Raw genomic sequence first — 23,110 nt, 5'->3', positions numbered from 1 at the left:
GAAATTTCCAAATTTGAAGTCAGTGCTTAATAATGTTTTGAATGTAAGTTGATTGAATTGTTGGTTTTGAATTTAAAGTCAAATAGAAGAGTGGTTTGCTATGGAACTGAAGTCATTTAAATGATTTGAAGAATTTTGTGGAAAATTGAAGAATGAATGAAGATTGTTTAAGTATTGTTAAAGACAATGATATTGATGGTTGAAGGAATAGTTAGATTAAAGACTAAGTTCAATAGGTCTGAAAGAAGAGCCACTACAAGGATTGAAATTTGAAATTTGTAGAAGCAAGACAAGAGTTGCTTACAAAAACATTATCAGAAGGAATTTGTAGTGTCTGTCATGAATTTTATAAATAGAATGTGTATGCAGGCCGAGGGAAGCAGTAAAACTATTGAAAGATAGAATGAGCTATAGCAGCATCGTAGCACATCAGCTATGTTAAAGAAGATGAAGCAAGAAGAACTCTCAGATGAATAAAAGGTGGCAGTACCCAACAATAAAACGAAATTACTAAAGTTAAAGGGAAGTGAGCAATTTAAGATGCGACAACCAACATCTTTGGAAGCTGAGCCAGAGTGCTCAAGGAGAAGAAAGGGTTCTAGTGCAGAGAACTTGGAAAAGAAAGAATACCAAAAGGATGATTTGGTATGGGTAACAACTAACAGACTTGTTACAGAAGAGATAAGGGCTAGTTGCAGCTCACCAGTGAACAAGGAAAGTTCACCAAAGGAACAAATGAATTTGACTATTCTTAGTCATAACAAGGGTACAGAGGAAAGTCACAGACAGAGAGAAAACAGTGCCAAAGCAGTTGGACTCAAAGGAATGAGTAAGGAAGAAATTGACATAGAGGTGGCTAAGATAAAGATAGAACTCAGTCATTTGGAGAAGCTAATACAAAAAAGAATCAGAGAAGGATGGAAACAAGGATTTTATGTCGGAAAAAGAGTTATGTAGCCTGTCAAGGAATTATTTGCTGAGAAATTAATACTCCAAACAGTTGAGAATGAAAGAATAGAATCCATTTGTGAACTAGAGAAAGGACCTCTCCTCGGAGAAGGAGACAGTGATAAAGAGATGATATATACAGATCAGCATAAGAGAAAGGTATTGATAACATCTTCACAGACAAGAGAGTCTCATATTTTTGGAATTAATTATTTGTGTGAATGTAAATTTGCAGGTATGAAACCTAATGAATTTGAGCCAGTGCATGAAAAAATGAAAGAGGCAGAGACAAGAAAAACACAAAAGGAGATTCATAAAGAATTTCAAGACTTCAATTGGTGGAGAAAATTAAAAGGTATAAGTGAATGGTTGTGTCTTCTCTTGTTAAAAACTTATTGGATCATGTTTGAAGGAATATTAACATGGATAGAAACCCAATGGAAAATGGACAGGAAAAAAGAAATAAATGCATTGCAGATTTATGAAGTGAAGAGAAGCGAAGCTGACACAAAGAACTCAGCTCAAAAAGTTAAGTCAAGGAAAACTTTGAAGGAGAGAATTGTGTAGAGTAGAAAGGTATTCTACAAACCTATGATGACTTTGCCAAGCATAGTCAAGAAGCTGCACTCCAAGAAGTATTCTTTGATGAAAAAGAAATCGGATATGTTGAGGAAGAATTTTTCAATAACTTAGTGAACGATGAGAATAGTTTAGAGAAGCATGAAGATCTGATCACTGAGGCTTCAAATGAATAGCCTTGTATTTTTTAAACTGATATGTTGTGTATGTTTTTAGGTTTGATAGGTAATGAACAACAATTAGACAATGTGCTTATGCATGTTGATGAAGAAGTGAGATTACTTGAAGAAATGGCTGGATAAGAAAAGTATTTTGAGCATGTACTTAATAACTTTGAGAATAATGGCATTGTTACACAGTAATTTGTCACTGCCTTCCTGTCAGTCACCCTGCTGTGCCAATCACTGAGTTCATGCCTTCTGAACTGGCCCAAAAACCCATTTTTCTAAAGTTCTATTCATCAGCGCGTCTGTTTGCGAAATACCCGCGATGACTGGCGCTCCATAGTGTATTCCATGCACTGCCAGCTCAGAAGGACATCACTTTCCCGCGCTGGTCACCAGCGCGCCTTTCCCGTGTTCTTCCGCACTGACATGACTATCCCAGTTATGTAGACGCGGCGACATCGCGTCAGTTGCCTCATAATCCACGCTGATTCAGTTTGGGCGAATTTTTTCAAACAGCCAGCCTTCCAGATCACTCCAGGCTTGGTTGTTAGCTTTGTGAATGTCGACTCCCTTCTATGGCATGTCTGTTCGACCCTTTGCAACAACCTTCCCTTGAAGATAAGCTCATCCTTCCACCCTTTTAGGAGGCTCCTTCTCCTACATATACTTCCACCATTACCATGAGCAGCTAGTTAGACATAGCTTGGATTGTATAGAGCTTATAGTGCTCAGATTGCTGCTACTATAGGTATTTGGTGTGCTAGGTGTGGAAGTGATTGATTGCTTAGGGAAGGTTGTTTTGTGTTGCTTGTGTGTGAGAGAGAGTTGTTTGTCTTGGGAGAATCATCCTCAAAGGTGAATGCTTGAGATACATGCTGACTGGCCCCTCCTGAGAAGGTTACCGACGTCAGAACATTTGGTTGTACTCTTCTCTATTCTGATTAATAATAGATGACTACTGTTATGGTTCCATTCTCATTTGTCTATGCAATGGTTAAATGTGAATTACATCCTTTCTGACTGATGTATGATTGCTTTTATTAGATTTCACGCTTGCGTTTGCATTTCTCTTTGTGTGTGCAGGTGTCCAACCACGAGGATAGTGGAGGATTGTGACCGGCCAGAACAAAGGAGCGAGTGTGGCATCTCTTCATCAAACAAGAGCGTTGGAATCCAAGTAGGTGTTCTTTGCCTACCTTTTAATTGCAATTAGGAGCTTGCACAGTAGCATTGATTGATTGTTGCTAGACCCATTCTGGGCTAGTAGGGGTCGCCTCTATCCGTAGAGGGGATTTACCTCTCCAACAATTTGGCGACTCCGCTGGGGATCAGCCTTTTTGTCTCTTGAGTCCACTTTTGTGTTTGACTTTGATTGGTCTCTTTTTCCGAGATTTTGGGATTGTCTCTCTGCTTATAAGCTTTCTGGGTACATCTGGGAAGTGTCTTGATTGTTAGAAGGCTTTTGCTTTTGGTTTGGGAAGTTTTTGCTTTGGCTTTGCTTGTTTTTTATCCTCAGCGCGTTTTAATTCAGAACAATCGCGCTGACATCGTGCCCCTGTTCCTTTGGTATCCTTTTCATCGCGCCTTTACGTCTAACAGTCGCGCTGACCTCGTTTTTAGAGCCAGCGCGCTTTATTCGTGTCCTTCCGCGCTGGCATCGCGCCCCCGCTTCTTTGTGATCTGTGTCATCGCGTCTGTGTGGTTTCTTTCCGCGCTGACCTCGTTTTCCTGAGACAGCGCGCTTTATCCTTGTCCTTCCACGCTGACGTCGCAAAGTTGCTACAAGCCTCCTCCTGTCAGCGCCGAGTTGCTGAAGGCTACCTGCGCTGGTCCTGTAAAGATCATTTTTGACCAAATTAGCCTCCTGAACCTCTTGCTTTGATTATCCCTTCTTCTCTCCACCTGCTTTGTGACTTGCTTTTCACTGTCTGAACTCTGAACTCCTTGATTGCGGAGTCTGGATCCATAGGGTTCCGTTTTTGCTTAGTTTTTGGTTTTGCGAACGCCTTCCCTTTTGCTTTCGCTGCTTGGTTTGTGTTTACACCGTCACTTTTTCGATTGCTGAATGGTTTTGAGTCTCTAATTGACTGGTTGTAACTCTCATCCTTCGGGTGTTTGCCCTTTTCTATTGATTTTGCACTCTAGCCCTAGGGTATCTAGTGGCCGTGTGTGTGTCAAGCCTTCCGTAGGGATCTTGTTTGCTTGTTTGATCAGCCAACTTTAGATTCGTTTGTGTACTTGTTCAGTGATTGTTGAAGTGCTTTGGGTTGTGTTTCCGAGTGTTTTTCGCTTTCTCCTTGCTTGCAATCCTTGCTTGACTTGCCGAGCTTAGATCACATAGCTCGTGCAGAACTTAGTTTTCCTTTTGATTTGGGAATCTTTGTTGAGTGTTTTGGGAACTTTGTGTGCTTTCATTAGGCAATTGCATTTTGCTTGGTGTTCTAGTTCCTCCAAATTATTTTAGATGCTTTGTGTCACTGAAAGAAAATCAAACTAGTGGCTTTGCTTTTAAAAATTGAAAAGGAAAAGAATGTTTCATTGATTTGCATTTTCAAAAGAAAAGTTTCCTTTCCTCGCTTTTAGTTGCATTAGGCTGTTTGATTGATTGTGTTCGTTTTGTTTGATTGAAATCTCTTTACCCTTCTATAGCTAGAATTCATCGAACAAAATGATTCTCTTTGACATGTAGTTTGCATCTAGGTAATTGTGAGAGAACATACGATAGGACCTGAAATCGAAACTTAATCTCAAGATCAACTATAAAATGAACCGAATGAATCTAAAAATGCATTGGAACTAAACGCAAATATCTAGAGGTCTAGGTTAGAGACGTGTTCCGGCGTCTTTAAACATAGTCACTGTTGTTTCACATTATGGTTGGGTGATTCCTCCTTCTGTGACTCGATAGTGGTCTAACACGGACTGTGCTCCCACGTACCGTCGCGTATATAGGGAGACCCCACTAGGCTTTTATCCTTTATCCATAGGAAGCCGAGTCTGCCGCCCTGTGAACCGTAACGCACCGAACACAGCATTCGGGAATATTGACTGCAGTACGGAAAGTCCTTGGCTCTCATACGATTGCTAAGGTGTATAAGCAGTTTTACGGGTCACTTGGTAAACCCTTTACCTAGAGTCTCCAGAGCAGTCACTTTTGATCCTTTTCGGACTCCCTAAATGAAAAGGTGCCTGTGAGCGTCTTGTCACTTCGTGCTCATTAAACATTCGAAGGAGACTGGAGTCATATTTTCGTCCTTTTCTCGACTCTTGAAACATGAAAAGGTCAAGTTTGGTTCTTATGTCTTAAAATTTATTCGGCCACGATAACATCACCTGGTTAGATCTTGTGTAGCTTGAGTAGGTTTCGTTTTCGTTTGCTATGGCAACTTTTCCAGGTTTCACTAACCCAGGTTCCCCCTCCGATGGGAACCCAGGGCAATTCCCTCCTCTTGGGAATGTTGGTGCTCCGTATATGGCGACGTTGTCCCTACCAGGGTTAACTGTCGGGTTGCCTGTGTGGTTGTTTTCAACCTCTTTGGTCCCTACCGTATCGGCTGCTAGTCCATCAGTCCCTCCACCTGAACAACATCATGTTGATCCTAAGGTGGATCTCTCCCCTTCGACGCCTACTTCTACGTCGTCCTCTTGTACTTCACCTGGTGAAATTCTCAATGTAAGTAACCAGGTGGCTAAGAAGAAGAAGAGGAAGACCAAAAAGAAGAAGTCCCCTAACAGAGAGCTTACACACACAGTCCCCCCCTCAAGTCCAGCTATCCACTCCAGTATACCTGACGTCGGGTCACCTTCTGCTCCCCCGCGGAAGGTTAAGTTTCCTTGTCGATTATGCAAGGGGGACCATCTGCTTCGTGATTGTCCTGGCATTCCCAGGGTATTAGAAGTTTGGTCCCACGATCCGGCCTGCCCTTCATTGTCCGTTGAAGATCATGGCGATGCTACCTTATCAGTTGGGAATGGTAAGGAGAAAGGGAAGACTCGAATTCCCTGTAGACTTTGTGAAGGCAAGCATCCCCTTCACCTTTGTCCACTCATGGATAAAGCCTCTGCTGTGTTGGAAAGTCTTGCTGCTCCTCCGAATCCATTTCCCGCTGGTTATCAACGTCTTTCCACGGCTGTAGATCACGCCCCTATTGACAAAGAGATCGTTTCGGATTCCTCTCTTGTCCAGGCCTCTCTTCCCGAACCTGGCTGTTCCCAGCCTGTTCCAGACCCATCATTGGTCGGAAAGGGTGTTGATTCGAGTTCACCTCCTCTCAAGCACCCTGTTTCGGAAGAGCAAAATTCTCATGTTCTTCTCGTCTCGTCAAATTCTCCGGAGCCTGATAATGGTGTTCCTATCCCAATCTCTCCAGAGGATTCAGAGTCGGTTCTTTCCGAGCAGGGGGGCAACCATATGGTTCCCCCACCAAGTAGTTCGGTCATTTCCTTCGATTGGAGTTGTTTGACTACCCCTCCCCTTCCATCCCATGTGCCTTTCTGGGTCACCGCCTATGCCTCCCATATGGCGCTGCCTGGCACTGTGTTGGATGAAGGCGCATCGGTTAGTCTTATGCCCGTTACTACTTGGCAGGCTTTGGGTTCCCCATCGCTTGTACCTGTCGCACCGAATCTCACCGCCTTTGACGGAGGAACGAGTCAACCATTAGGGATCCTTCCACAGTTTCCTATTACTTTGGGAGGCAAGACCGTCTATATAGACGTCTCGGTTACCCAAGGTTCTTTAGACTTCAGTCTTCTCCTTGGTCGTGACTATGTGTATGCCATGGGAGCCCTTGTTTCTTCACTTTTCCGTGTGGTTTGCTTTCCACACGATGGAAGAATAGTGACGATCGATCAATTATCGTTCGTTCGTCCACAAGCCCCTCCGGTACAATTGTCCTTCCCTCCTGGTTTTCATCCACCTGTTGCATCTGTCTCACCCCAGATCAACTACGTGGCCACCTCCCCCGTGCCTATATCCAACAATGTCGTCATCGTGCATAGTGTCCTGGGGGCATTGGGTCCTGACTTCCGAGATATTGACCTCCCACCGGGAGTGCCACTCTTGGAAGCCCCAACTTCCTGTTCATTATGATGAAGTTCGGGCGGAGCATAGTTCCTGGTTTTGTGTCAAGCTCGCTAAAAAATGAAACAAGGAGTCCCGAGGATAGTTCCTGATCTTGTGGCGACCTCGTTAAAAAACGAAACAAGGTGGTCGAGCATAGTTCCTGATCTTGTGTCAAGCTCGTTAAAATCATGAAACAAGGGTTATGAGGATAGTTCTTTTACTGTGTCAACCTCATTAAAAAATGAAACAACCCCTTTTCTCAATCGAGTCTTTCGATTAAGATCTCGTAAAATACAAGTCGAGTCTTTCATCGATCTCGAGAGTGAACCTTCATTCCATCCACTTTGTTGAATGTAATGAAGCTTGGGGGGCATGTACCTTGTTTTGCGTCATTATGCTGGGGGCATGCGACAAGCATAGTTTTTCGTTTCAAGCTTGTGTAAACATGAAACCGAATCCAAGCAGAGTTCTCCATGGTTCAAGCTTGTGTAAAAATGAACCCATACCCGATTTACATCTCGTGATTGCCATCTTTATCCGCTGAATTCTGCTAGATGAGCCTTGGTTGTTTCATTCCATTGCTACCATCTCTTTGGCCGATCATATGCTTTCACTTGGTTGTTTTACCTTTCCTGAGGGACCGCAGTTATGAGTGGTTTTATTAGCCAGCCTCTTGACCATTACATGTTTTGAGCAGTTCCACCATTTCCGGAACCAGTTGCTACCCTTTATACCACTCGTTCCTCTAGGACGAGTCTTCTTTAAGCTCTTTTCTGACTCGTAAAATGTGAAAAGATTGCCGAGTATTTTTCCCTTTTTGACTCGTTAAAGAGAATAAAAATGGAGGTCTGCTTTCAGCTCTTTTCTGACCGTTTAAAGATGAAAAGATTGCCGAGTCCCCCTCTCGACTCGTTAAAAAAAATGAGAGGCGGTCGCCTTTAAAGCTCTTTTTTCGACCGTTTAAACTCAAAAAGATTGCCGGGTTTTTGTCGTTTCGAACTCGTTATTGGCTCCAAAACGACGTACTTCTGACCGCTTTTCTACTTTTTCGGGTCGAAGTCACTACTTACGAAAAGTACTCCTCGATCGTAATGGTCGGGCGGTTCTTTCGAGCATTGTTTTATACTTTTTCGGGCTCGAGAGACACAACTGTACGAAAAAGGACCCCCCTGGAGTCTTCTTTTCTGCTGTCTTTTCAAGCTCTCTAAACAGGAAAAGACGCCGAGTTTTTCCTTTGTCAGGCTCGTTAAAACTTAATGACATCGGACACCGTCGAAATGACGCTTTCCAAGCATATGCTATCCCCGTCAAGCTTGTCACCCAAAAATAATCGGGGTACCTGCCAGAAATGGTGGGGAAAATGGAACTGTAATAATTGTCGTGTCGGCAGTATGTCGCTCTTGAACATGGCACTAGTCTGCATTCGTGTCTGGGTGGGGATATCTCATCTCATTTCACATTAGCCTCCGTGGGTTTGGGTTACCCTGTTTTGACCTCTCATCTGCTCATTGCCCTGTCACCATGACCTCTGCTCATTTGATGTCAAATACTGCCAAATCCACCGTCGTGCCGCCGATATGTTCAAGAGAAGTTGACCTCTGCAATAATACAACCTCATCTGCTATCTCACACAAATCATTTTACCTCTGTCTCGTGTCGATGATGTGGGAAACATTATGGCCCACCTTCGATCAAGGTCACTTCCTGTCGACTTCAGCTCATTATCCGGGAAGGTGACTTAGAGACTCCCTTCAGGTGCCTTAGAGCCTGCATGCCTCAATGGCAGGTTCTTCGTGTTCGACGCGAGGTTTACATCATTGGCCTCCGATCGAATGATTCCGTGGGTGTTCGACACCAGCTCATTGATTCACATGCCGCGGATTGTACCTATAGTACCTTGAGGGCCATTGTCATTATTGGTGGTACCTCTCGCGTCTGTTAACAGTTTTCATCATTGACTGGTAATCAGACGATGTTCATGCATGTTCGACTTCAACCCATATATTCACATGCTTGAACTTGTACTTTGTTCGGATCGGGACGGAGCGCAAGACCCTGGATCCCTGTCTGTTATGGTCCATGTTGCGATTTTGTGGATGATCATTACATGACTCATTGATGGATGGCTGCGCCCATACCTGAGTCGTCATGGATGGCTGCGACCATACCTTATCATTATTATGGTCTCTTTAGCTGGGTGGCTGCGTCCATTCCAACAGACCTTTTCGCATGTCTTTTTGGATGGCTGCGCCCATGCCTAGACTGCATGTACTTGATTATCAGAGATATTTCGGTCCTTCCTGGTGGTGTTCCAGTTCGGCGTGTATTGTAAATCATTTCACCCCTCCCACTCTCTCGGTCTTCATGCTTTAGGGGGCATCTGTTACACAGTAATTTGTCACTGCCTTCCTGTCAGTCACCCTGCTGTGCCAATCACTAAGTTCATGCCTTCTGAACTGGCCCAAAAACCCATTTTTCTAAAGTTCTATTCATCAGCGCGTCTGTTTGCGAAATACCCGCGATGACTGGCGCTCCATAGTGTATTCCGTGCGCTGCCAGCTCGGAAGGACATCACTTTCCCGCGCTGGTCGCCAGCGCGCCTTTCCCGTGTTCTTCCGCGCTGACATGACTGTCCCAGTTATGTAGACGCGGCGACATCGCGTCAGTTGCCTCATAATCCGCGCTGATTCAGTTTGGGCGAATTTGTTCAAACAGCCAGCCTTCCAGATCACTCCAGGCTTGGTTGTTAGCTTTGTGAATGTCGACTCCCTTCTATGGCATGTCTGTTCGACCCTTTGCAACAACCTTCCCTTGAAGATAAGCTCATCCTTCCACCCTTTTAGGAGGCTCCTTCTCCTACATATACTTCCACCATTACCATGAGCAGCTAGTTAGACATAGCTTGGATTGTATAGAGCTTATAGTGCTCAGATTGCTGCTACTATAGGTATTTGGTGTGCTAGGTGTGGAAGTGATTGATTGCTTAGGGAAGGTTGTTTTGTGTTGCTTGTGTGTGAGAGAGAGTTGTTTGTCTTGGGAGAATCATCCTCAAAGGTGAATGCTTGAGATACATGCTGACTGGCCCTCCTGAGAAGGTTACCGACGTCAGAACATTTGGTTGTACTCTTCTCTATTCTGATTAATAATAGATGACTACTGTTATGGTTCCATTCTCATTTGTCTATGCAATGGTTAAATGTGAATTACATCCTTTCTGACTGATGTATGATTGCTTTTATTAGATTTCACGCTTGCGTTTGCATTTCTCTTTGTGTGTGCAGGTGTCCGACCACGAGGATAGTGGAGGATTGTGACCGGCCAGAACAAAGGAGCGAGTGTGGCATCTCTTCATCAAACAAGAGCGTTGGAATCCAAGTAGGTGTTCTTTGCCTACCTTTTAATTGCAATTAGGAGCTTGCACAATAGCATTGATTGATTGTTGCTAGACCCATTCTGGGCTAGTAGGGATCGCCTCTATCCGTAGAGGGGATTTACCTCTCCAACAGGCATTGGTAGGGAATTTGTCATAATTCAAGAAGTTGAAGACAAGAAAATGAGTTTGTAACCAGAATGAAGCATCTTCAGTAGAGAATCAAGATAGAATTATTATGGAAAATGTGAAAGAATGTATGATGATGTTGACAGATACAGAAGTTCAGGAAATATGTGGTTTTGAAATTGATTATTTTATTGAGTCTATAAACCATGAAAAATATTTAGAAAAAAAAAAAAATGTTTATGTTATATATGAAGATGAAACAACATCATTTTGTTGCAATGGTATATGTACAGAAGATGAAAGGATACTTCATAATGATATGCTCCAAGAAATTCTAGCTATTGAATTGTTGAATGGTATTCTTGTATCAGAACGAGGAACACCGTGTAATGCAGAGGGAAGTGATGAAATCAAATTCCCTGATAGTTTCATAATATTTTTAGAAAATAAACATAAAGACTTTATGACAGAATTATCTGTGGAGAATGGAAAGCATAGTAATTTTAAATCTCACAATTTTGATGGAAATTCTGTTTTATACAAGAAAGAGGAGCCATATGTAAATGACATGCTTATTTATGAAGGAAGATTTAATTTGCTGGAAAAGTTATTAAGTGAAACTGATGATATAGAGGAAACAATTTTCTTTCATAGCAATGAAGGGGAAGTTGTAAAGTGCAACCAACAGGTTGTAAATGAAAGAGATGAAGTAAAATTGGACAGAAATTTCATAGTTTCCATGGAAAAACAGAATGAACAACAGTTAGTTGACAGTGGACTTCAACTAAGGTCCACGTGTTTGAGAAAGGTTTCAAAGTGTAAAGAGAAAATTGAGAAATTGTGGATGAAGAAGTTAGTCAAGAAGAGAACCAGCAAAGAAGAGAAATTAACAAAATAAATATGCATCAAGAAAGATAGAGGACAGCAACAACATTAGATTTGGAAACCTGGAAGGATTAAGCAACAGTGGCAGAAAAAATGGAGCAGCAGCATGATGAAAGAGATGGCAAGTTACAAAGTAAGGTTTGGCATCCAGGAGGAAGAGAGAAGGTAGTAAATGCACCTACAATTGATAGAGGTCAGACATCCAATTGGAAGATGAAATCTGATGAAGTTTTCAACAGGAGTAGTTGGGTGACTCATGAACAAGAGTCCATGAATTATTTTAACCTAGGAAGTCCGATGCAGGAGCATTCTTCAAAGCTTATAAGACCCATGAGTCTTATTTCACATCTATTAAAGGGAGTGGGTTCCCTTAATAATTTTATTTATTTTCTTAAGTTTATTTGAGTTCGAGGAAATTTTAAATTGTAAATTTAAATTGTGGAGAATATGTCGTGAAAGAAGAGAGTTTAGAGACAATTGAGTAATCCTAGGAAGAGTGAGGATTTAAGGATTTAAATTCTTCATTTAGGATTTTATTTTAGAAAAGAGTGGAGCTGAAGAGATACTTTAGGAGAAAGTGAGAGATTGTTGGATCTGAACTAAAATGGTTCATGATTTTGTATTTGTATAAATTGTGATCTTTTGAATAATTAAAAAAGAGAGAGAGCTAGAGGTTAGATAGTAGAGGTGTGTGTGAGAGGGATATGATGAAGGCCATTTGATTGCATATCAGGCCTATGAATTGTGTAAATTTCTTGGGTGATTATAAATCAAAATTTGCCAGAGTTTGTCAAGAAATCCTGTATGTGTATTTATGTAGATTTCCAAATTATTGAATGATTTGAACGTAAAATTTGGTATCTTTCTACACCTCTCAAATTTGTGTGCATGGATGGTCAAACCCCGAATGGTTGTTATTCTCCCTTCGAAATAACTGAAGTTAATTGATTTACAAGTTGAAAGCTCAGTTTCTTTGGTATAATGGGCTTGAAGTATTGGAATACTCTGGGCAATTAACTATGGAAGACTAAAAGCTTTCTACACCATATTCTTCCTTAGAATTGGATAGCAAGTCTATTAACATTGAATGTAAGTAGACTATTTATTGATTAAGTTGCAAAGGGATAAGAGTGACAGTCTAAATCTGGTGGACAAGGAAGAAGCATATCGGAATTGCAGAACACAGTTTCCCAGCAGAGAAGATGAGATCGTTGTGAATCATCTGATCGAATAGATCCAATAGATATAACAGTCATCACGTGCCAACAAGAAGAGACGATAATTCCGAAAACGGACGCGATAGTTTATAAAACTGAGTTAATAGTTAATCGTCTCCATCCACTTGAAGGGATTAGATATGACGGTAATCGCGTCGGATGATGCACGAGCTTTAATTTCAATTTCGGACGTGATATCTTATGAAATATGATTTAATCCAGTTGAATTTTGGATCGATCTTAGCTGTTCATTATGTATGGACAAGATCTGATGGATATCTCTCTGGAAGATTCGTGTTGGTTAGCATTTGAATCGAACACGATAAGGTTTGAACTGGAATTTATTTTTTTTGGAATCCTCTATAGAGATCGGGTGTGATAGTTTGATAAAAAAAAATTAATTACTTAAAAATTCCGAATTTGTGTATTGGTGCAGCGTCGTTGCATCAGTAACGTGTCTTTAGAAAACACATTTTAGTTTCAAATTTAATTAGTCTTCTATTATTTCTTTTAGATTATATTTTCTATTTTTTTTTCAATTTCATTCACCAAAAAATATCTCTACCAATCATAACTAAAATTGAGGGAAAGGGCCTATTAAAATAATTGATTTCTATGTGGTACCTTGTTCCAACAACCATTAAACTTTAGCCATTTTATGGCTATGATGAGTAAGGTGGTTTTCCTTATAAATTTTGCAATGATTCTTCACCTTATTCTATTTTTTCACCCCCATTAACATGGTCTGCAACTCATGGTTGCATTAAGATCAACATTTCCCCACCTGTATTCTTATTATTCTTGTTATTTTTCTTCTTTCCACTAGGTTATTAGTTACCCTTTGGAGTAGTATATTGTCCAACATGTACATCGAAAATTTAGATGGGGTCATAACTATAATTTGTGTTTTACTATATTCTAATGCATGTAATGGCATATGTGACTACTAGTTAGCAATTAAGGTTGGAGAATAATTGTCAACAAAACTAACAACATCACCAATGTTTGGTCCTAGTTTCAACTTTGGCTGATCAACATTTGACCTTCGAAGATTAAGAAATATTTCATAAAGGAAACTAGTCTAAGAATAAATCAAATCTATTCGTTTTTCCCTAGATATAGCATACTCTTTGCTTTTGACTCCAGATAGGGAAATATCTTTAGATAAAGTGGGAAGGGATTATTTTAAAACCAATCTATAAATAAATTCTTGTGTAATTTCTACTTTAATAATTTTCTTCCTTTTATTCAACTCTTGAATTCTTTTGAGTATGTGAGTACCAATATCTTTACTAAAAGTATAAAATATATGTATTCTTGCATCATAATGAATAAGTAACCTGAAATGATTAAGAAAAAATATTTCTAAGCCATTAAAAGTCATGAAAGAACCTCCCTTTAATTATATATACCATTTCATGGCCACTCTTATAAGTGTGCATCAATATAATTGTATCCTAATGGAATCATCCATTAAAAAATTTAACTAGTAGCGCAAATGAAATATTGTAGCATGATCCCCATGATCCTCGCCATATTTCACTTCAAATTCTATAATGTTTGAAAATTATTGATGGAAACATGGGGCTTAATAGGACTGGGGAACACTAGAACATTAGTTAATTTGATGTTGCCAAAAATGGTTGGTATGTCTTCAGTATAAATTTCTAACTACTAATGTTAAAAACCCTCGGTTAGCTGAAAAAGGATAACCTAGATTTTAAGTACCACCCAATTGCCATGAATGGTCCATAGTTGGAGGAATGGATATATCATATTTATGAAGAAACTACATTTTGAGAATATTTCAACACCCTCTAAATAACACTTATTCTCCTTCAAAGTTTGATTGGAGGATTAGCTTAGAGAGAACTAATCTAAAGTGACAAAGTTACAACAACAAGATTAATAACAAAATTTCTCACAAGGACATTCATATAGATCTTTCTTCTATACCCCACCAATCTTTTGTGTTATTCTTAGTCTTACTGTGATCAATCTTATTATATATAAATATAAGAATTAGTTAGAAATTAGTTTGCATTCCTAGTAATCATTTGAAATGTTTAAATAGTTTTGAGAGATGTTTCTTCTCTTATATGTATGAATGTATCAAATGTAATATGGTGGCCCTTAGATGAGTCAATTTATGTATGTTCAAAATTAAAAGTTGGAATTATTTTAATAGATAATAGTTTTCCAATATTTTCTTAAGATAAATAAATATTGATATATATCCATCTTAACCACATATCTAGAAAGAGATAAGAGGGATCAAATCTCTTGATGTGCAAATTAGTGAAAATTTTGAATAAAATGTTTGCAGCAAAACATATTTGAGTGTGTGTGGATACATACATACATACATACATACATACATACATATATATATATATATATATATATATATATATATATATAGATATATATACACACACACACAGAACTTGAAATTTTTCATTGTTTATGTCACATTTTTTTATGCATAAAATGGATCAAAATTTACTTAGACATAAAATAGTGAGACTTCTTAAAAAAATTTAACTATAATTTTTTTCTTTTCAATTGCTTTATATATTTTATATATGGTTCTTTTTAAACTTTCAACTACTATCATGAGTCTGTGATCACTATGCCAAATATTCTTTTTTTTTTAATATCCCTATAATTGTACACAAAAAATCACGTGTATCATTAAAGTAATCACAATTCATTTCCCTTTAGGTATTTCATAACCTTGAACCCATTTTTGTCTTTGTTTTTCTTTTTTGCAGACCTATTCTTTAATCTAGTGGTAACCATAAGTTAAGGCGTTAAGGCCTTATGTGTTATATGAAATACTTACTCAGTTTATATACCTACATATGTGTCCCCAACGTCTTATCCCTCATGTATCCATAATGGTATATCCATGACATTATATTTGGATTTTAAGGTTATAATTTACATAAATCTAGAATCTTTGTTTATTGCACTCCATATTAATGACATGACAAGCGTTGTTAATGTATACCTAAGTGGTTTCCTTGATGCACATTTAACCTTTGCTTTCCCATACAACATCCTTATTTAATTTTTCGATTTATTGCTCTCTATATGGTCTCATCTTTGGAATCTAATAACCAATCTATTTGTGCCACGAGTGCCTCCATCACATGGAGTGTAGTTGGCTCTGGGAAGCATTCAACATATGATATGATTCTTGAGTCGATCAAGGGTGGAGATCGACTTTTCCAACCCTAATCCTCTTTTTCAATGGATAGTGGGTATTATGTCGCATTTTTTGCCCCCCTCCTCACCTGGTGGCTCTGTTGTGAGTTTTCGATAGTTGTTATTGGTGCATGGCTTCCATATAACTCTAAATAAATCATGGTGGAGATTCAGAGATGGTGTCCCTTACACTCGACATTTTTTTCTCCATGCTTCCAGGTATTGTTGTGGCTAAATTGTTAAATTCCTTTGTTCTATTATTTTTGTGAGGTAGCTATATTCTTTGATATTTCTTTGTAAAAACGATATAGTTAATTTCTCCAAGTTTGGAATTTCGTGTATATTTTTATTTCCTTTTACTCTGTTGCTCACCCTTTCTGCATACTTTTCGGTGCTTAACCATAATTTCAATGGATAATGCTTTTGGTGGAAATTCTTATGGTTTTCAGTTCAGCTCTTACTATGCCCCCTCTAGGTAATCCTTTATAATCTCATTCCAATTTAAATTTACTTAATTTAACTCTCATTTCTTAATCTTGGTGAGATTACAATGCTTCATTTAAGTGTATGAATGCAGTAATGGTTCTTCCTGGTTTCATAGGGAAATCGCAGGAAGGATAAGGGATTTTCTCCACCACCGAGTTGGATCATGGTTTTTGGTGCACTGTCTCTCTAGTTCCCCACACAAATTACAGTAAGGTAATCTATGTTTCATTATCCCTACCCTTCATGGATGAGATAATTTTCTCTTGCAATGGGGTTTACTGTACTAGTTAACTTGTTGAAAAATCTTAAAGGCATGGACTCCCCGATTTCTTTAGATCCCACACAGGTAAGACTGGTTTCCCTTTGGGGTTTAATGGTTCTTTGTTGAAATTGATTTCGAACGATAATAATACCTAATTCATTCTCTATCTTCCATGATTTTCACGTAATCATTTCTCCTCCCTGTTACCTCTAGTCAGCGAGATCATCCTGTCACCTATGATATATGTTCCCACTGTTGTTGTGGTTTCAAGTTGGCTACATTTGTTTCACCATAGAAGAGACTAATGGACTTATTTTTCTTTGGGAAAATTTTTAGTATCACAAGGGTTATAGATTTATTATGGGTTTAATGTTCTTATGTTCAGGAACTTTTGTGCTATATGAATTTCCATTTTATCTATTTGAGCTATTGAGTTTGTGAAACCTCAATTGATGAGGGTGCATACTCAGCACACTGTGCGATGAGGCGTTGGTTTGTATATAAGAAAAAAGGAAACCTTTGGGTCACCTGATGTTAACACTGGCTATTCTAGCAGTGTTTTGTAATTAATTTTCCTCTATGCGCACCATTTATTTTAGATGGTCCAACTTCGAGACTGTAATAACAATCACATATTCAGAAATTTTTTTATATATTAGTTCATATATTCCTTTCTTTCGTTGCTAGATAAAATGTGACGTTTTCATTACTCTACCATCTACGAATAATACATGTATACAGTCATGGTTATGTTTCTAGGCTATTTGTTTTTGTGATTTTATATGTATAAATGTATTTAAATTCCAGTAATACATCTCTATTCTGTTTACTACCATTTTTATTCCTTAGATATATATATATATATCACAGTTTTGATCACACCGTACCAGTAAACCTAAATTTTACCATTCAGCACAACATGTTTGTTACTAATCCTATATTACCCTATAATTTAATTTGTCAAATTTCTTACATCGGAATTTAATTCTTTTCTATGTAATATGTTTGTCTTCCCAGCAAGATATATCTTAGGTTCCAATAATCAATTTTTCTATGTGCTTATTTAGACTCGGTAATTTGTATATCACTTGTAATGACCTTGCATGCATCACTCCTTTACTAATTCCAAAATTAGATTTAGCTCCCAATTAAGAGGCATGCATTGATTGAAACTAGATTCTATTATTATTACGCTCTAAAGCCATATTCAAATTGATTATTTAGTCTGTGACTCCTTCTCAACTGAATAATGAAGTATTCAACCTAATAGATTGTGAGATCTTCTCATTCACTTCATTATACTGATTTATAAACACCTTCCTCTCATCGGCTATTCACATGCTACTATTTTTAACTAGAGTTCTTAGTCATTACTAGAATCAGTTCGAAATATTCATAAGATTTCATAAGTGACATACATACTTAGCGTGGTTGTACAACAAATCCTTAAGCCCCTATATTTTTTAATCCAAATTTCATGTTGGGTAACAGTAAAAATCAACCTAATAGTAACTAGCTTGTTACCATAACCTCCTTACATATTAACTCTAGAAATAAAATATATATTTCTCTAAACATGTAGCATTTCATTTTTAAACAACTGAATTTATATTCACATATTACATTAACAACAAAAATGAGACTCGATTATGCTTATCCAAATTCATGATCACATAGAATACCACTATCTGGGTTTAAAATCACAGAAATATGTTTCTCTAAATTCAAAATTACAAAAAAATACTTTTATCTGAATTCAAAATCTTAGACATTTATATTTCTGAATTCAAATTTTCAAAAATAGTTTTATTTGAATTCAAAATCACATACATATATTTATCCTGACTATATTATCCAATCTCAAAAGACTAATTGTAAATTGACATCCTTTCAGACGACAACATTTAACTAAAATTTCATGAATTAAAGAAGTAAATCAATACAATAATTCTGACACCTTTACCACCCACCCTTGAACTAATATCCTCTAGTTCGCCCACGAGCTCAGACTTACTTTCCAAGGTATCAACAACCTCTATTGATCCCTTCCTTCAGTATCTCATACCTTTATTCCATGATTAATTTCCTTCAGCGGCGTCCCACTTTTGTGGTCCTTTTTATCCACTAGCCTAGGCTTTTCCTTAAAATCCTGCTTTTCTCTCCCACGGTGCTTTATTCTTATGTAGGCTTAGTATCTTTCACCAGCTAAGCGATTCAATGGATTTTATCTCCTATCCCTTAAATATTTTCCTAGAATTTTTTTTATCATGAAAAAATTATTCCAATCTCATTTATCAATGAGATTTATTTTTTCTTTCTTTGGAAAGAATCTCGTTTTCAAGTGTCTCATTCCCAAGTACTTAGATTCCATCTATTTATTAATAAAAATACTTATTCACATAATACTTCAATGTATCTCATTTATTTTCCACCATTCTTAATAACATAATTTAGTCTAAATGAAAACAACATTACAAAAATGGAGGGATATTACAGTCTTCCCCCCTTTTTATTCACATTGTCCTCGACATTTATTTTGCAGTTACTTCCTTATGAAACAACTAGATAATTTTTCTACAGTTCATCTTCCCACTCCCATGTAGCCTCTTCAAGAGTAAATTTCTTCCATTTCATTTTAACCCGAATGACGACTCAATTCCAAAGCCATATCTCTTTCCGGTCTAGAATACAGAGAGGTTATGCTAGGAAGTCTCCTTCGCGTTCCACCTATAGCATTTTCCAATCAATAATGTGATAAATATCATGTACATATTTCTTACATAAAGATACATGAAAAACATTATGAATTTTAATGTGACTCCATATTGCTAATTGATAAGCTACGGGTCCATTTTTTTCCAGAATTTTAAATGGTCCACAAAACTATGGTGCCAATTTTGGACAAGTTCCCATCCTTAATGTACTTTTCCTTGGTTTAACCCTAAATTAAACATGATGTACAACTTTGAACTCTATGTGCATTCTTTTCTTGTCTACATAGCTTTTCTGTCTACTTTGTGCGATTTTAATGTTCTGCTTAATCCTTCGCACTATTTTCTCCATTTCCTACAAGGCATCTGACTCGAGTATCAGTTTATCCTCCGGTTGACTCCATCTAAGAGGGTTATTTCATTTTTTGCCATAGATGACTTCGAAAGGGCTCATTTTGATAGATGTTTGATAAATGTTGTAGTCAAACTCAAACAAATACTGAAAATCCTCCCATTTTGTAGGTCTAATCATGACATGTATTCTCAACATGTCCTCCAAAATCTTGTTATTTCTCTATGTTTTTCCATCCGTTTGGGGATGATATGCGATAGTGAAATTTAGTTGAGTGCCCATGACCCAAAACAATTCCTTTCAAAATTTTGAGGTAAATTTGGCTTCCCTATCTGATACTATCATCTTGGGTATTCCATGTAGTCGAAATTTTTTTCTCATCAAGATATTAGCAATTTGTGTCGTGCCATAAGTAGATTGGACTGGTATGAAATGGGATGCCTTACTTAAGATATCCAACCACCACCTGTTATAGCACCATTTACCACTCTTGGTATTTTTGATGGGCAACCCCTCCTTCCAGACTTGGTCCAAATATATAAAAAGCAGTGTTTTGTTCCCTGTACGCTACTTTACCCTGAGTTAAAAGTGTGTACACATGAGTTAGTCAATACCCAACCCGTGTATATGTATTGAAACACTTCAAAAAATTAAATTTCCTTAATTATGGGTGGCGTTCACAGGTTTTACCTGTTGATTACCTCCTATTGCCCGTGGCCCGACTGTTTCCCAACTAAAAAAATAAAATAATTGGGAGAAGTATAAATAGACTTCTATGGGAAGGCCTTAGGGAGGAGAAGAGATAGAGTTATTATACTGAGATTATCCCTGACTGAGTCTAATGAATCCCTGTGCCTTATGCACTTCCCCAAGCTTCAAGAAACCCTTGTTTCCTTGATTATAGATATCCTTCCTTTTTCTTGAGATATCATGGTGTTTATTATGGAAGAAGATTGTTGAAGGCTAGGATAGGATGAATCCGGAGGACGATTCCACTTGGAGCCGAAAGAAGAAGACTCAGGTGAATTCTCTCCATGTTATTTATAGTTTACTGCAATAAAAGAAATATTGTCATGTTTCTGAAATTAACTATGTTTATGCATCAAATTATGTTTTAATTCACATATGAATGATGTTTTGATGTATGATCAATCATTTGTTTATATTATATAAAGTCAATTTTGTGAATATGATTTACTTGTATAATACTATGTATGTTCGAATTGAATGATTTTCATGTTTCAAGAACATCGGGAGTTGCAGAGGGTTTGAACCCTGCGGGACCTACTCGAATGAAGGAAATTTGGGTACGTTCGCTCTTATGTAGTTTGATTATATAAGCATTTTTCCTTAGTTGTATGAGTGTTTCTTGTTGTAGTTTGCTTCTGCTCTGTTGGGATTCTAACCCAAAGCCCTAGGGTGCTTCCGCTCGAAATAGAATTGGTGACTCCGCTGGGGATCACAATCTTGTTATTCTTGGTTTGGGTTTTTCATTATCAATCAGGGCTCAGTCTTTGGTTTGCTTGCTGTTGCAGTCTTATTTGGTCTACTAGGGTCCCAGGCCTTAAGTCTGATCTTTTGGATTAGACTTTGTTTTTTTATTTTTTCTTTTAAATCTTTGCATATGCTTTTTACTTCATTTACAGTAGCGTATACACGCTTGTTTCTGTAAAGTGAACCCATGTATATGTGAGTTTCCTATGTCAGAAGCGCGTGTACATGCTTTTGTATTTGAACACAATCGCGTATGAAAATTTTTGCATTGTTTCTTCAAATCTCTCTGCCCAGATAGATTTGTTGCTTAGTCTTTTTAGTCTTTGTATGGTCAATTTTTGTCTGAATAATTTAATTATTATGAAAGCCTACTGTTTCGAAGTCTCGTCGTCATTGTAAAGATTTGGCCTAGGTTTGCTTTTTGAGCGAGTTTGTAATTGGTGTTTTGGCACACAAGAATTCATTCAAAAGTTCTTGATTGTTCTGGTTCTCTAGAACACAATAGATTGTTTTCAATTTCAGTGTCAAGCTCAAATTTTAAATCTACTTGCTTTACTTTCCTTCGGTTTGTGGCCTCATAGATTTTCTTGCTTTTTGAAATTCTTTTTGATGAATTTGGAAGTATTTCTTTCCTAGCTTCTTGGTCAGTTTGTCAAACTCTTTACTATTGTTTGGGTCGTTTAGTACAAGTTGAAGCCTTTTTTCTCAAGTTTTCGTTCATTTTCGAGTTGGTAACTTGCAAAGAATCCTTGTGCTCTCTTCTCGATCTTTGAGTTTTAGTAGAATTTTGGGTGATTTCAAAAAGTTGTTTTGGTTGCCCCTTTTAAAAAGAAAATATCTCAAAAAACTTTGTTTTTGTTTTTATTTTGCCAAGTTTGGTTTTTGGTTTCTTTTGTTGTTGAAAGTAAATTGCGATCTTTTACAATTTGTCCTTATTGTTTGGAGAGAATTTTGTGTTCAAAATTCATATCCTCTTCAATACTTAAGTTGGCTCATTGTTAGTTATAAACAATTGCTTTTCCTTTTTGAGTGATTTATGATCTTGCATCTCCATTATATCTTACATTAGGGTAGTTTTCATTGTTAAAGCATTCAATCTTTTAGTTTTTGGGTGTGTGGAGTGTGTTTTAAGAAAACAAGAGAAAAAGTGCTTTACTTTTTAGAAGTTTCATAGAACCCATATAAAGATCTCTTTTCATTGAAGAAAAAATGATTGCATTCATGTAGTTAGTTTTTTATTGATTTTTGTTGCATCATACACACATCATTTGTTTCACTCCCATCTATACCATTGATTTAAAGAACAGCCATTAAAATCAAACGATTAATTAAAATAAACTAGAACTTTTGTATTATCGTTAGAACACACCAACAAGTTTAGGTTTATTAAGGTGTTGGATTAGGCGAGGGGAGAGTTAACTCTCCAAGGCCACTCAAAATTACAAAACATAGAAGTTTGATTAATGAGCAAAATCCAATAGCAATAGGGAGACCAGGAAAGCTCCGTAACTTGGAGTAAAGCACGAGGGTGAGTGAATATTAGGAGGAGAGATACCCCCTCTCTTACTTGTCAGATCCTACCTCACGACTATTCCACCCGGCTTCTGATACAAGTTAGTGACCATAGTTGCCTATCCTAAGGGCCACACAGGTGGCTGTGGAGGGGAATCCTGTGGCACCTAAGGTTGACATTGTATCACATTCAACAGTACCTCTGGAGGGCACCCTTGCGAAGCTTGGGGGCTTTCACTGGCAAAGGTTGTTGTCTGGAGTTCAGGGTAACTACCACTGATACCTTCGCTAGTAGGCCTGGGGCATAATTACCCCAATATATTTTTAGAAGGCCCTTATTATTAACTTTCTTGTATTTTGGTGTCTGGTCCTAATCACCCAGAGTGTAAATACTTGAGAGTTGTTTGATTGCTAATATCTTTAGAGACTTTTTAGTGAGTGTTATTTGTTCCTAGTCAGCCTAGCTTTATAATTTTTTGAGTCTTTAAGTAGATATTTTAAATAATTCAAAGTGGCTGACCGACCATCTCGATGGTCTAGAAGACTTCATGGGCTATCACCTACCAGTCCTGAGCCTTCTCCTAGAAGGCGTAGGAGTGATTCTACCAGTGGTTTTCAACCATTGGCATCAGGTGCATCAGAGATTGATCCTCCGCTTGGGCTCATTGATTCACAAGATAGACCTCGCACTAGTAGAGAGTTAGAGAGGAACACACCATTTCT

Source organism: Pinus tabuliformis, chromosome Q (genome assembly GCF_031772625.1).
Source record: "Pinus tabuliformis cultivar Carrire ecotype Pingquan chromosome Q, CPIR1, whole genome shotgun sequence".
NCBI classification, from domain to species: Eukaryota; Viridiplantae; Streptophyta; class Pinopsida; order Pinales; family Pinaceae; genus Pinus; species Pinus tabuliformis.
This window is presented reverse-complemented; position numbering follows the sequence as displayed.